At 50.7% G+C, this 11,861-nt stretch overlaps 1 protein-coding gene across 1 annotated transcript in view; it reads left to right on the plus strand.

Moving 5' to 3' along the window:
• The first annotated feature begins 7,613 nt into the window (after positions 1-7,613).
• Positions 7,614-11,861, plus strand: part of LOC105823431 (protein FAM156A/FAM156B-like) — a 24,318-nt gene continuing 20,070 nt past the window's right edge. The window contains exon 1 of the mRNA XM_012660633.1: positions 7,614-7,719. The gene's annotated coding sequence lies outside the window, so the exon portion shown is untranslated. The remainder of the gene's footprint in view (positions 7,720-11,861) is intronic.

The raw sequence follows: 11,861 nt of genomic DNA on the forward strand, positions 1-11,861 counted from the left end.
TGTGTTGCACGTAACATTGTGCCCCAGGTCTCCGCGTTCCCTGTCCCAGTCCTCTCCGCTATTTATGTGTGTGCTTCGCAGGGTGTGTGCCCTAAGATTTTGCGGGCTTCTGGGTCCAGGGTGTGAGTGTTCTGAGGTGACTGGGCTCACAGGTTCTGAAGTTGCTAAAATGCACGTGGGTCTGTATTTTCGAATCTGATATCTCAGAGCTCTTTTTGTGTCTCTGTTCTCATTCATTCAATTTCTGAGGAATTTGAGTTCCGTGAATTGTTCATTGTTCTGTGTCCAGTCTTGAGACCTCTGAGCTGCCCTTTCCTAGGTTGGTATCTGGGTTCCATTTGTGATTGGACTATTTGGTATGGGATGTTTCAGAGCTGGTAGGAGACCTGTGTCCCACAGTGAGGTCTGGTCTGTCTTTCGTTCTGTGTTTCAGGGTTTCAAACGGCTGAGCTATTTGGGCGGTTATCTCAAGATGAGAAACAGCGTCACATAGCAAGGTTCAGACAGAAGCTGTCTCTGATCTCCTTCTGACGTTTCATTCTGACAACTGTCCAGAAACACAGTGGGAGGTTGTTCTGAATTGACTATCTGAGAAGGTGTCCACTCCAGCTCCCCACATCCCAGCTTCCTTGTCTAGACCCTTGAGTTTAGGTGGCCGGCTTCCCTCTGACCCTCCCCTGGGGCAGGAATCACGCCACTGTTTTGAAAGTCACGGGGTTTCCCTCGGCCCCACCTGTAGAAATCTCATCGTGGGGAAGAGTTTATTCTGTGTCTCTGACAAAAGACACAGAGCAGGAACCCCCTCTCTCGGGGACAGTCAGCACCCACACATCTTGTCCTCCATTGTGTGCTTAGTGTCCCGCCAGACCTCACTGACAGTCCAAAACTAACCTGGACATGACTTCCATGTCGCAGCTCTACAGAACACACACTTCAAAGCCTGGATGCCCTCCACCCTGCTGGGATGGTAGGAGATTCCAGCTCTTTGGATCACCTTTCCAAACCTTAATCTGACAAAATTATAAAAAACTGCATCACGGCCCCTTCCCCCAGTCACACACATCCTGTGAAAGCAGAATTCAGGGCTGGAGGTGGGAGCGGATGCAGGTGAACACCATCTCCAGCCAGGGAGAACGCATGTGCCCGAGACTGGCTCAGCTGGAATGTAGGAGCAACGTGTCCAGAACATTCAGTAGAAATGTGAGTTGGGCTGAGGAAAGAGTAAACTACCCCAGAATGTTACCTCCATCTCCAACAAACACACAGATGACTTCTATTATCTCGTGAGGACCTGTCTGACACACCCTGCACCACAAGGCAAGGATTCGGAGTGAGAAAAATCATTGTTCCTTTTCTGGAAACACACAACCAGGGACAATCCAGATGGGTTTGTAACTTCCCTTGCTCTTGCATAAACTGCACACCTTGGGATCACATGGCAGGTGGAGGTGACTTTCTCTGCAACCACTGGGGCTGGCGTTTCAATCTGATTTCAAAAGAGCAGGAAGCTTTGTCTGCCCTAATAAGGGCCACTTTCTAATATACCCTCTGTCTGATGTAAAGCAACCCCTCTCTTCATTTTCATGTGTCCCCAAGCCTGCAAAGGATCAATGCCTCTGCAACCAAGGCTGCCACACAAGAGCATCCCTGTCTCCCCGGGGTGGGAAAACTTCCTTCTCGCTGACATGTTTGCTCTTCGGAAACTCTCCTTCCTGCCTGAGCCCCGATTTTGGTCATGGTCACGGTCCCCACTGCGCAGTTGTCTGGCCATGTGACATCTCAGGCCATCTGGGACATCTCCTCACCTGAGGGGGCAGGAGAAAGGGAGGTCACTCCCCAAGGGAAAACATCAGGGCATTTCTAGCTTTTCCTGAAACTTTCTCTAAAATGCCGTAAGGCACACATCAAAGGTTGATGAGTTATTTCAATGCTACTTCTTCACAACCGTTTAAATCAATGCATGCTGAGCCTACGCTTGGTAACAGACATGGAAATCACCCCGCAGTTGAGTGGCAGGCAGTGGGATGTCCACCACATTGGGAGCAAGTCAGCTGAAACACTGGAGTGTACGTGGCGGGGGCGGGGGGGAAGGAGGGAGCTGGGTACCTGGTACCCTTCTCCTTGTCTGCAGAAGAGAAAGAAAAACTTGCAAGTGGGAATAACCGGAGGAAAAGGAAGTTATACACACACTGAGATCCAAGCGTTTCACGCTGGCCTAATCAAATTGATCACGAACATTGATCTCTTCAGTGTTGCACAAACTGCCACAATTTGCTTTCAGTTTAACATGTCAAGAAATAACCTGAGGCTCCAAAGTAAAGCCACGATACTGAATAATTCTCAATTCCTGCAAACTAAGCATCTGGGTTTGAAATCAAGCCCAAAGTTCAGGCCCTCTAGTTCAGATCAGAGCTGCGGGGCAGCAGTTGTGCCTGAAACTGATGCAGCTGCAGCCAGAGGGGGACTGTGCCTGGGTGCACAGAGGGCTCCGTCACACGGAGGAGCAGCAGACCCACAAGGGTCCCATAGCCTAGTTGGGGAAGCAGACTCGTCTCTTCAAGCAACAAATCCTTAGCGAGGGTCTTCTATGTGCCAGGCACTGCCCGAGGATGTGGCATACACACATCAGCGAACCAGATCAAGGGAAAGCCCTGCCCTGGATCTCACATCACCCGAAGGAGAAGTTGTAGGTGGCACACAGTAAACGCTCCACGTGGTAATGTAATAAATTGGACAGTACGTTAGAAGGTGATGGGGGCTGTGAAAAAAAGAAAAAGTATTTAGATCGTGGTAACAAGCTCAGGAATGTGTGGAGGAACTGGGTTAGCTGCAGCTTAAATTATGAAACAGAGTGACCCGGGTAGGCTGCATTGAGAAGGTGACATTTTGACAAAGACGTGAATGGGTAGAAGAGTCAGCCAAGCAGGTTTGTGGAGTCAGGGCTTTCCAGAGGGAACAGGTGGGAAAAAGTGTCAGAGGCAGAGCATGCCCAGCACAGCAAAGACGCTACAAGGATGTCAGTGCAGTTGGGAGCAGGAGTAAGGGCTGAACAGGGACAGGATCCTGCTGGGCCGAGTAAGCTTATGGTCAGTCAGCTAGACCAGAAAGGACAACCAAGGGACGTAGATACTTAGGGTACATCTGTGTGGACCAGCCAAGTTCAGGCAAAGCAGGGACACGGTGGAAGACCAGTCTAAGACAGGATGGTTTGGGCAAACAGCCAAGACAACCAGGTGAGGTGGACAGAGCTCACCCGGACTTGACTCATGTCTCCATCCTGTCTACATGTCCTGGTCGCCGTGGACATCTGGGCTGTAGCCACAGAACCACATATTCAGTTAGCAGGCCTGAATTCACTCCAACCATCCTCCAAATGAACAGTGCAACTAGGCGCACTGGCCACTGGGACACGGGAAACTTTTCGTGACTGACCAGTGCGGTCCCACTGGGAGGCTAGACCTGAGACTCAAAGTGGAACGGATTGGTCAACACATGTCTAAAGGATTTAGTAGCCTCTTTTATTAGAAGTTCCGGAATTAGGGATGGGATAAAAGATACCATCCTCTTCCCTCAACCCAAACGGAAGAGAATGTGACTGCAGAGACGTCCTCTGCTCACTCGGTTCTCCCGTACCATTTCTAGCGCTGAAAGAACTGCTACAATAACAGCTGCCCATGACTCACCAGTACCCTGGACCAAGGTCCTTCATTCACCGAACGAACATGTCCTAAGAGCCAAATGCACAGGAGGTCTTTATGTGCTGGACACAGGTGGGGGATGCAGGGATGCACTGCACTGTCCCCTCTGAGCAGGTGACCCCCACGCTGAGGTGGGGTCAGGTGAGCAATGGCAGAACTCAGGGAACCCTCGGGATGCAGAGGAGAGCACCCGCCTCCTCGCCCAAGGGGTGTGTGCGTGAGAGGCTCTGGTCAGGACACACTGCTCTGGTCAGGAGAGGTTTGTGCGGGAGACCCTTTGGTTATCCACACTTTACACGAGAGAGCGCTGAGAACAGAGAGCTCGACACGGCAGGAGCAGGTTTCCACTCCTGGTTGATCTTTGGGGCTCCAAACCACCTTGAGTCTGATCAACTCCAGAGCTGTGTGGCAGCCACTAAAAACACTCCCTGTGGCTGTTTCCCTCCATGCTCTTATCTGTTAAACAGAGTGAGGCCAATGGAGACATAACGTGGGGGTGGGGGTGGACTGCAAAAGTCTGTCTCATATGGCAAAGTGCCTCCCCCAGGGGAGCCCTAGAAGTGAAAGTCCTGCTCAGCTGCAAGCTCCGAGGCAAGCCTTTCACACCACGGGGACTCCAGGGCCGCTCCTCAGATGGAAGACATGCAGCATCTTAGGGCCTTTCAAGGTGTCTTTGTTCTGCATTTCACAGGTGGACACGGTGTTGGAAAGACGCTATCCCATCACGGGACAGTATCTGCATCCCGTCAAGGAGGACTTAAGCAAAGTCTGTCGTGGAAAGTGTATGAGTGGAGTGGACAGAGGCCTGGCTTTGGAGTCAGACAGAACCAGGGTGTGATTCCCAGATGCAGCCTTTTCAGCATCGGTGACCTAACCTCTTTCGGTTTGGGTCCTTGTCTGTAAATGGAGGGTTTGACACTTACCTCTCTAGGTCTTTGGGAAATAAAACCCAAACATGCGCAGCACACACTAAGTCCTCGCTAGCCAGGCTCCAGGAAGAGCCATTCACGTTGCGCCATGTGTTAGGGACACCTCAGTGAGGAGGCAAGCATGCCAGGGTCCCAGAAAACCCTGCCCTCCGATTGTATTTCCCATTCATTGGTCCATTTGGGGATTTAAAAGGAATCTCCAACACGTGCTCGTCAGTAAAAATATCGAACCAGTAAGTGTGCCTTTTTATCCGGGTACTCCCGAGGTAAAATAGAAATGGCTCTCCTTAACCTTAGGGCTGAAGGTAAGCAGGAATGAGGCAGAGGAGGAGGGAGGAAGTGCAAGCCAGACAGAAGGGACAGCAGGTGTAAGGCTGTAGACAGCAGAGAGAGAGAGGGAAAGAGAGGGCATGGGTGGGCATCTGATGAACAGAAAGGTTGAGGTTGTCTGGAACATTAAGTGTGGGGTGCAGCGGCAGGTGTCTGCTACAGGTGAGGCGTTTTGAGGTAGGCTGGGCCAGATGTGCCTAGTCCAGGAGGCCGGACGTTATCCTAACGGCAACAAGCAGCCCCTGCAGAGCTTGAGCAGGGGTAATACGACATCACAAGGAGTTATGAAAGGTCCCTCAGGCACTGGGACAGAGGAAGCGTGGGAAGGGGACAAGGCTGGCAGTGGGAAGACCAGCTATCACGGCCCTGGTGGTCGACAAGGACGGAGATGAGTGTGACTGGACTAGGGAACTTCCTGTTGTAATGGAGAGAAGTGTAAAGACCTTATTCAGACGTGGGACGTCAAAGTGGCCAGACTTAGTGATGGTGGGGGTGGTGAGAGAAAGGCAGCGATCAGGATGGCTTTAAAGATCCCTGGCCTAAGCTTCTGGGTAGAAGGTGCTGCTTTTCACTGTGTTAGGCACCACTGAGGAGGGGCAGGTGTCCAGAGACTGGGGGTGGATGGGTTCAGCTTGGGACATGTCGAGTATTAGGTGCTCTGGGACTCAAGCACTTGAAACCTGAGTGACTCTCGGGAGCTGACCTAACCTCTCTGTGCCTAAGAAGCCTCATCTGTAATAGGAGAATGATGATAATAATAATTAGGAAAAATGACTAATTTGCTGCATTCTTTTGGTATAGGAGAATGTTGTCTTTTTATATAGCAGACTGGCGTTTTCTTCTCAGGTCCTCCCAGGTAAAATGGGAATCTCTATCCATGTCTCGGTTGATTTTACATATCTGTTTTGGGTATTGTAACCATTGGACAGGTACTGCCAATGTGAAAAAAAAAATAGGTAAATAAATAAATTCAAAGTAACAAGTGTGTATTATCACATGTGTGTAGTGTAATAGTCCATCAGCCCATCTCAGAGATAACCCCAACCCCTCAAATATGCTAATCTTCCTCTTGTAGCCCATCTCTCCCTCCAGAGGGTGGGCTAGGGTCTTTGGGACCCTGGATCTCTAACACTCCTTTCTGTGAAGTCAGCTCTGCTGCCCAGGGAGATGTCTGGGACCCTTTGAGTGCAATCTGCCTTTGGGGTGTCAGTTGGCTCAGCATGTCTGTAGTTTCAGAGAGAGGCCTGAGCTGGCTATGTAGGTCTGGAAATGATAGGTGGATGGCTGCATAGCAGAGAGGTGCTCAAGCCGCAGACACCTGGATTTGAATCAAGCCTCCACCATTTATTCCTTGTGTGACTTTGGGCAGGTTACTTATCCTCTCTCTGACTCAGTTGCCTCACTTGTAAAATGAGGATGATGTTAATAACTGGGACAGTTATTCATTTCTGCTGCCTTCATTTAGACCACAAAAATATTAAGTTTTAAAAATTATAAAATGGTTTTCACACGTCAGATACTTCCAGGGAAAAAAGACAATCTCTACTAATTCGTGTATCTGCTTGGACAGGCAGGAAAGATGCCTTGCTTATTTTGACCTGGTGACAGCGGGGCACTTCACCTGATTCCTGAAATAAGTCACAGCACGTAAATCTCTGCATGCTTTCCTGTTCTGGAAAAGGGCTGCCCACAAAGGACCACTCTTTTCATGTGACTTAGGTAAGGGTTGCTGTGTGGCCACTCTGGGCCAGGACTCCCACCAGACTCGAGGATGACAGATCCTCCCAGTCCTTGTTCTTTGTCTCATGAATGATTCACCAGGGAGATGGGAAGTCTGTCCTCCTGAAAGTAGCTACCACGGGGATAAACATTCCCTGTTCTGCTGACTGAGACTTCCCCTGGTTACAAAAACACCCTCCTCCGTAAGCCACCCCACTAACGCTTGTTTACCTCTCCCTATGAAAGTAAAGGCAAAAGCTCCCCGCCCAGACACTGATCTCCAGACAGGTGCGCTCTCCCTAAGGGCAGTAAGCTGAACAAATCTAACTTCCTGACTTGTTTGCTTTCTGTCTTTCCTTTCGAGTGTAAGCCAGACAAACACTCCATCTACAGACAATTATCGCTGACGCACAATTAGTAAACAAACTAATTCAAAGAGCTGGTGCCACTTCTCACCTGTACACTGTACACAAGAACTCCCAGCCAATCACCAGAGAAGTCGGCCTCCTCCAATCCGTCCAGCCAGCTCCCACGCGCCTCGCCTGTGAAGTCACCTCCGCTGCCCGGAATTTCTTCCCACGGCCTCAGGAAGCATTCGTCTCGTCCAGGACTGGAGGACCGCTCCGAGGACGCCCCAGGGCACTGCCGGGAGGGCCGGCCCTGACACCACGTCTCCGCGGAGCAGAGCAAGGCAGCCTGGTGGCCACAACTCAACCGGCCGCCCCAGCAGAGAAACCCCACCCCCTCTCCCTCCCGGCGTGCACTGCGGCCCCCGGCAGCCAATCGAAGGTCAAGTTTCTCTCAGGCGTCCCATCCCTGTGACGTCAAACAGCAACCGCCCCCCCCCTCCCCGCCGGCACCCCCCTCCGGGCCGGTACCGCCTTCCCCGGTGTACCCTCTCTAGCCAGCCGGAGGAGGAGGGCTCCTCTCCGTGGTCTTAACCCTTCAGTTCCGAGTCGGTTGCGCTGCGTCCCGGGACAGAGGAAAGAAGGCAGCGCGCTGGCGTCTGGACGGCGGGAACCGGCTCCGGAGGAAGAACGCGCGTGAGAGAGCCCGAGAGAGGGAGACAGAGAGAGAATGAGCCCGGGAGTCAGGGGGAGAGCGCGAGCGAGAGAGAGACGGATGGAGAAGGGGGGTGGGAGAGAGACTCGGAGAGAGACAGCGAGAGACAGAGTCTCCCTAGAACGGGGCAGGTGTGCGTTAGTGTTTTGGGACTAGAATCCTTCTGTTTGGCCAGCGGGGAACGCTGCTTTCTGAGAGAACACCTGCTGTCCTCCGACGCCCTTCTCTCTTCAGAGTGAGAATGGCGGTGGTACAATCTGCGTGTGTCGTATTTTTCCTTCCCTAGTTGGGGATGGCCATTTTTAAGGGGAGAAATCCCATCCCGAAACTTGCTGTGGGCACCGTCAGGTATCGGGATGTAATCGGGCAGGAATCGGTGTTCAACAGGTTCAGAAAGAACTTGTTTCCTTGGCATCACCTCCCTCCCACCCACCCCCATGTCCCACCCCACAATAGGAGACAGAATGACTGAAGCATTTTCAAGGAAAACTACATGTCCGGTATTGAAACAGTCAGAGAAACTCTTTCTAGGACGTGTGAGAGAGATGGGTCCTGATGTGGCATGGGAATAGACGTGCGTTCAGTAGGCTCTGTGACTCCTTCATTAGTGTGCAATTAGGTAGACCTTTTTATTTTAATCAAATAACCATCCAAGCTGCAGTGTTGAATATTTACAGAAGGAAGGTATCTTTGCTTGTCCACTTTGCTGGAGTGCAGCCCATCCGGGGCAGCAGACCTCTGTGCCATCCAAAATTTGGTTTTATAATTAGTCACAGATTTCCATTTGCATTTCCAATACAATTTCCCTATATTAACACACCCCTATTGGGTATAATGAATGTGTGTGTGTGTGTGTGTGTGTGTGTGTGTGTGTGTGTGTGTGTGTGTGAGGGTTCTTTTGTGAGTTTGTGTTTGCAAAAAGGAATAGTGAATGGACTTGCTTGGCTGAGGCTCTTGGGGTCCCAGCAAGGGAGAAAAAGGACAAAGAGAAGGGATTTCTATATTTTTAGGAGGAGACTTTCAACAGTTGCCTGTCAGAGGGACAGTGTCTCTTACCTGGAACTTTTTGGCATTTAATGTTTTGTGAATACTTTTCATAGGGAAGCACTGGTTTTACAGTTTCTAGTTGGATATTGATTACATGTAAAATTGTGCTTGGGATTGGGTGATACAGCTAAGTTGAAACTCTGAATCGCAGTGATCCATTTCCTTTATCCAGCCTTTGGGTGGAACGCAAAGTCAAGATAAATGTTCAGTTCTGGTCTGGGCAATCGTGCGTGGCAAGGGAAATTTACGTTTTTTTCCCAGTAAAGGGCCTGATGTGCTAAAACGAAGTCTATACTGTATTTAGCAGGTTATAAGAATTCGAAGGTAAGGAGAGCCACAGGTAAGTATATGATGGTGGATGTGAATTAAAACAGGTGACAACGTGGAGAGAGAGTGAGAGATTGGTGTAGCGAATAGTGCAGAGACTTTGCATTTTAACAGACCTAAGTGAGAAATGGTCCCCATCACTGCGGAGCTGTGTGGCCTTGAGTGAGTTGCTGAACCTCTCTGATCCTCAGTTACCTCATCTGCAAGTGGGCATGATAACATTATGTAACATAGCAGGCCCGGGGAGAAGTCGTTCCCAACCACCTGGACTACGGGGCCCTCCTCTGCTTTCCACACCTCCCCTGGCTCAGGCCAGCCATGGCTCTCATGGCGACTTCCGTCGTTATCTTCACTACGGCTCCCTGCCCCCCAGACTGTGAGCCCCCTGAGGACTGTTATCCTGCAGGAAACAGTCCCCTGTGGGCCACGTGTACCAAAGCACACATCCTGGAGCCGGGCGCTGAGCAGGGGCTGGGGCACGTTTGACTGCGAGCGACGATGACCCGTGCTGCCCACTTGGCGCAGTGTAGCTGTGGTTATGCCGGCACTTTGTTCATTGGAAATAATACAGTCAGCCCTCCGTACCCCAAGTCCCGCCTCCCAGGATTCAGCCAACTTTGGATCCAGAAGATTAGAAATGAAATAATACAAATAATACAAATTTTTAAAAATACAGCACGACTGTTTACATAGCTTTGACATTGCACTAGGTGTTATAAGTAATCTGGAGACGATGTAAAATATATGGGAGGAAGCGCGTAGGTTGCATTAAAATACTATGCCATTTCATAGCAGGGAGGTGACCATCTGAGGACTTTGGCCTCCCCGGGGGTCCCAGCCAATGCCCCACAGACACCAAGGTACCACGGTATTGTAAACGAGTGGATAACAGCAAATATCTTGGCTTACTTTTCTGTTAATCCTAAGGATGTTTGTGTCTTTTCCCCCCACACTGTCCAGAACCATATCGTATCGTACCCATATTGTCCCCTTTGCCGTGTACAGCTACTGTGATAACTGCTATTTCTCCACTGGAAATAACGTAGTGTGAATGAGCAGACACGGCTGATCCTGTGCTGAAATTTCTGTTCATCCAGGGCCGTGAGGAGCATCCTGTCCTCTATGCCGACTCTGTCCACAAGTATCTATTAATAGTATCAGTGCATTCCTTGCTTTTTCCCTTCATGCTATACCTGGGTCAAGATTTTACTTCCTCAGACTAGATGTGCCCTGGGGACGGGGCTGCGTTGGATAACTCACTGAAGGGATCGCTGAGTAGAGGGGCCCCCGGGAACATCTGTGGGACGAACGCACCCCGGCCAGTCGGGTTATTTTATTTTGTAGGTGACAGGTGTAGCAGTCGCTCCGGCCCGGATCCGCAGAATCTATGACGTGAACGCAGTGACGGGTGACCTCGGGTGAGTCCACGTGAGCTCTTCTCTCGCAGGAGACTTTCTCCTTGGCTGCCTCTTGCTGCTGTGGCCTCTCCTCCTTGTGGCCCTTCCCCTGTGCCCTCCCTTGCACTCCCACTGCTTTTCCACAGACTGTGTGTCTCTGTCCCACCTGCTGTGAGACCCCAAAGGCAGGGGCCATGTTTCCTTGGTCTGTTCATTTTCCCCTCTCACACTCAAAAGTGGCCATCGCTGGGTGTTTATTGACTTAACTGTTCCTTTGTACTGACGCTGCTAAGAGGAGCGTCCCCTGCATTGTAGACCCGGACGATGCAGGTTATGTGGGTGGGCATAACAGATAGAGAACGCGTGTGCCGGGTGCAGGACAAATGCTTTCGTTAATCTGAGTGGCGTTGGGCGGCTGGGACTCTGACTCCTTATTCCCCGGCATTGCACCAGGCTAGGGGCACAGTTCTCAGCACCCAGCCACCTTGTACGGATCCCAGTCACTTAGCTGTAGGATTTTGCCATTTCTGGAAAAGCGTCAAACTACTATTTAATGGATGTTATTAAATGAAATTAAATGAAATTTGTTTCTTATCCCTAAAATAAATTCATTTTATACGGGTATTTCACATCATTGTGCAACATGGAAAAATCTGTGACTTGTCACTGTTTTAACTGTGAAAATGAGTAGAATGCTGTTCATAGGGGGCCTCACCTGGACATAGCATGATTTGCCTTGTTGGCTATTTTCTTTTTCCTTCCCCACATGAGAATCAGGCTAACGAGGGCGAGCAGATTGTGAGGTTTGTTCTGTGTGGCATTCCCGGCACTGCGAACACAGCCCAGCACCAGAACGTCATAGGAAGTAGTTGCACAATCAGTTCCCTGACCCCAGGACCAGCTCTGGACACCCGAGCCGGCCCCCAGGACTTTCCTGTGTGAAGTCTGTCCCTCAGGATCACTCTGTACCTTAGGCATCCGGTGAGGCGGTGCCAGCAAGGGTGGCTGCATCTGGAGTCGTTTTGTTTCTGGCTGTTTGTGTGATCTTGGGGACATTACTTAACCTCTCAACGCAGGAATGTCCACCTTTGCAACTTGGGAAAATATGGATTCTGCAGGGTCGACATATTAAGTGAGATGTTTATAAAGGGGCCCCAGATTCTCCACCTGAAGTTTGACAGATGTTTGTGAATGTCCACTGGGGTCGAGGCTCTGTGATGGGTGAAGAAGACAAAGTCCCTGGGTACCATCAGCTCCCGGCCTGGTGGGTGGGACAGACAAATAACCATCTGTTGACAACTGAGTGGGGCTGGGGCCGGGACAGGGGAACCGCAGTGGGGTATGGGAGCTCA

This window comes from Propithecus coquereli, unplaced genomic scaffold (genome assembly GCF_000956105.1).
Source record: "Propithecus coquereli isolate 6110/MARCELLA unplaced genomic scaffold, Pcoq_1.0 Scaffold671, whole genome shotgun sequence".
Lineage (NCBI taxonomy): Eukaryota > Metazoa > Chordata > Mammalia > Primates > Indriidae > Propithecus > Propithecus coquereli.